Source organism: Ochotona princeps, chromosome X (assembly GCF_030435755.1).
Source record: "Ochotona princeps isolate mOchPri1 chromosome X, mOchPri1.hap1, whole genome shotgun sequence".
Classification (NCBI taxonomy): Eukaryota; Metazoa; Chordata; class Mammalia; order Lagomorpha; family Ochotonidae; genus Ochotona; species Ochotona princeps.
The window spans coordinates 29,655,125-29,659,488 of record NC_080865.1 but is presented as its reverse complement, the minus strand read 5'-3'; positions in this window follow the sequence as shown (position 1 = coordinate 29,659,488).

The window sequence follows — 4,364 nt, the reverse complement described above, 5'->3', positions numbered from 1 at the left end:
GCTTCATCTTTCCCTTCTTTCATTTGGCTGTAACTAGCGTTTAAACAACAGAATGAAATACCCCCTTTGTATCATACCAGGCATTTTCAGTTGGGATGATTATGTCACCACAGCAACATTTGGCAGTGTCTGGAGATATTTTGGTTGTGTTGGGGCTCAGGGAAGGTAACTGCAAGGTGAAGGCTGTGGAAACCGTCTCTTCCAGACTTTCCATCCTCCCTTCTTTCTCATCCCTCATTTTTGCCCCACACAAGCTACAGAAAGAGTTCCTCTTCTCCAAGTCAGATCACCTGAACCAGAGCCCCAACTCCCCCAAATCAGCCATAAAAGCTAAAAACATACAGACATTTTCTGACCCTCCTTCTTTGATACGACCACAAGACTTGAATTCCAGAAAGGGTCTTGTCCCATACCCAGAAGGAAAGAATACTGCACTGAGAGAGGGAAAGAGAAAGAATTTTTGATTTCACTCTCCAAATGGTCGCAAAAGCCTGTGTGGGGTCAGGCTGGAGCTGAGATCCAGGACTTGATCCAGCTCCTGTGGCAGTGACTCGACTACTTGAGCCATCACCTGCGTCCTCCAAGGCACACAGTAGTGGGGAACTGGAGTCAGGGACCTAGCCAAGACTCAGATCTCAGCACACAGACCTAGGCCCAGGACATGTCAAACAAACATCATCTTAACTGTTGAATGAAATGCCTGCCCTTTCGCAATACATTAAGGGAGAAAGAATTCAACTGAGATGATTGGACACACATACAAAAAAAAAAAAAATACCTTTAAAATAGGAGGTAAGACTGCCTATACCTATCTGTATAAATCTTTAGTAAGTCTGAATTACCTGCATATTTCACTTGTGAACTGATGAGCCAGTAAAAGAAAGCACAGCGCATTTTTTCTTCAGAAGAAACATGTTGGCTCAGTTATGTCACTTCTTTTTTTTTCACCCTTAAGTATTTTGTATTAACGTGATAATTGTACATATTAATGGTGCCCAGTGTTATATTTCAACACATGTATGGAGCATTACTGATCAAACCAAGAGAGTTAGCAATTCCTCCTTCTTTATTGTTACTTCCGAACCTTTGAGATACTCTCTTCTAATTTTTCATAGAATATACAACAGGTTCTTGTAAGTTATTTTCACCCACTGTGCTATGTCATGAGTACTCATTCTTTCTATCCAATTGTTATCCAACATCTCTCTGTCCCCTCCTCTGCTCCAACTTCCCGCATAGACAAGCTAACTTGAAAGAATTTTTTTTCTTCTGCATGTCTTCAAGACCAGTAAGCCAAAAAATAGAATAGGACTTTGCAAAACACAAAAATACAGCAGATAAAGATTAGCAACGCTATTCCCTGGAACTGACATCCTGTTTAAAGGTGGGCAATTCTGCCCTTGCTGAGGGGTTCAGGAGAAGCAAGCCTTCCTCCGCATTCCATGGATTTTCCAAGACCTCCAGGGTTTTATTCAGCCTCCTCTAAAGAGTTGTTCAAAGGGACAGCACATTCTCAGTTGCCTAGCAGTGTGGTGAAAAGCTGCTGCCTTTGGAAAGTTAGCTCAGGAAGATTTGCACCGTGGCAATGCCAGCAAGGGAGCAAATAGGTTAGGTAAGTGAGAAATGCAGTCAACAGTTGTAATCAAGGCCCAGGTTTCAGTGACCTTGGACAAAATACTTATTTGGGAAAGAGAACTTTAGTTGCTTCTCCTGTAAAAAAAAAAAAAATCTACAACCAAAATCTAAGCAGTGCTACACTACAATCAAGGTACAATTATTTCTCCTGCTTCACATTAGTTATTTCGCTTCTTTTAAGTAGCTCTCTCAGGGCCAGGCTTTTAGCCACCGGTTTAGAGCCCCCCCCTCCAAACACACACACACACACACACACACACATATATATATCAGAATTCAGAATTCCTTATCACAGTACCTGATTTTAGTTCCTGCTGTCCTCGCAAATCCAATTTTCTGCTAGTGTACACTGCAGCAAAAAGCTCAGAGACATGGGTCCTGCCACCTACTGCAGAGACCCACATTGAGTTTCTGGCTCCTGACTTTGGCCCTGGTCCACCCCGGCCATACCTGTCTCAGCTGGAATGGGCTAGGGTATGTTGTAACAGACAAGCCCAAACAACAAAGTCATCTTTCCCACTCATGCTTTGGGTCAGTCATAGGTTATCTGGTACCTCTGTCCACTCTAGTGACGCAGAAACAGTGTGTGGACCAGCCCCCACGTTAGATTTTGCTAGTTGCAATCCTGTAAGTAAAAGTTCTGCAAAGTTACATAGCAATAAAGTGCCCCGGCCTCCAAGTTAGGCTCATTTGACTGTGGCCACAATTATTCACATGGCCCTGTTCAGTCAGAAGGGGACCAGGAAGTTGGTTCAATAGCTTTGTGATAATAGAAGGAAAATTCCAATCTAAACAACATTGAAGCAACTTTTCAAAAGAAAATCAAGAGGCCATCAAGGGAGAAAGTCCAGGCATGACTCCAGCAACTGCCTAGGATTCCAACCTTCAGTTATCTTCTTGCTACAGGCAGCTAGAAAAGATAATTACGTTCAGAGATTCAAGATACCTATCAAGAGGCATTCTTATTTTATGGACATTTTTGTTAAGTACAAAATGACTTCAAAAAGTTATTGGGAAGATAGAGCTAAAGGATTAAAAATAGGGCTTGGCATAATGGTTCAATAGGCTAAATCCTCACTAGTAAGCACCAAGATCCCATAAAAGTGCTGTTTCATGTCCCAGCTGCTCCACTCCCATCCAGCTCCTTGTTTGTGCCCTGGGAAAGCAGTAGAAGATGGCCCAAAGCCTTGGAACCCTGCACCCACATGGGAGACCCAGAAGAGGTTCCTGGCTCCTGGCTTTGGATCGGCTCAACTCTGTCCGTTGCAGCCATTTGGGGATTACTCTCTGTTTCTCCTCCTCTCTGTAAGTCTGATTATCTGCCATTCCATTAAAAATTACTCTTAAAAATACATAATAATAAGGGGCCAGTGTTGTGATACAGTGGCTCAAGCCTCTGCCTGTGACACCAGCATCCCATACGGGCACTAGTTCAAATCCCAGCTGCTTCACTTCTGATCAGACTGCCTGCTGAAGTGTCTGGGAGAGCAGCAGAGGATAGCTCAGGTCCTTGTGTCCCATATTGATATGGAAGACCCAGATGAAACTTCTGGATCCTGGCTTCATCCTGGCCCAACCTGGCTGTTGCAGCCATTTGGGAAGTTAACTAACAGCTAGAAGAGGGCTCTCTCTCACCTCCTCTGTAACTATGCCTTTCAAATAAAACGATCTTTAACAAGTGAAAATTTATGCATGCAGTACAAGTATTGATTCACAGCAGAATGGTTGATAATCTCCTACATTGTTGGGAGACACCTCAGTGGCAGCATGATGGACTTGTGAAAATTCACGAAAGACACCCATTGTAAGACTGGAGGGGAGACCAGTGGGGAGGGGAGGAAACTTGGGAAAGGGAGACCTCAGTGCCTATTAAACTGTGTCATGAAATAATAATAAATTTAAAAATTTTATTTCTCAACATTAGCCCCATCAAATTGAAGACACTTTGGTAAGCAATTTTACAAGCCTTATTTACTTTCGTAAGTAGTATTTACTCCATCCCTCAAGAACTGTGGGTCCTGATAATTTAACCATACCAATGGCAGAGTTCTTAACCTTATTGAATAAAGAAAAATGGGTACTCTTTACAGATTTTTGAAATCATGCCACAAAAGAAAATCAGAAGGAAATTTCTTGATTGTAAGGTAGAGGCCTAGGGATCTCCCTTTGAAGCTCTTGCAAAATTGCCTTTGTTTGATGACAGGAATGAGCTTTTTCATGGTGAAATATCTGATATAAAGTTTTTCACATAACTTCTGCTAAAACTTTAGCTAACTTACTCAAAACACTCCCATAAAAAGGAGATGTTATCATTCATTTGTCCTCTAGAAAGTCAACAAGCAAAATACCTGAATCAATTTCACCTCTTTGTAGCCATTGCTTTGATTGTGCTTTGCGTTCGAGATCATACTGATAGTCATGTCCCATCTTCTGTTAATTCTTCAAGGAAATGCTTCATGACCTTAGTTTTTTACTCACTGAAAATTTCCATTGAAAGTTTGCTCTTGGGCCCGGCATGATAGCGTAATGGTTAAGGTCCTTGCCTTGCACGCTCCTGGATCCCATATGGGTGCCAGTTCTAATTCTGGCAGCCCCACTTCCCATCCAGCTCCCTGCTTGTGGCCTGAGAAAGCAGTCAAGGACGGCAAAAGCCTTGAGACCCCGCACCTGTGTGGGAGACCAGAAGAGCTCCTGGCTCCTGGCTCCTCGCTTTGGATTGGCTCAGCTCC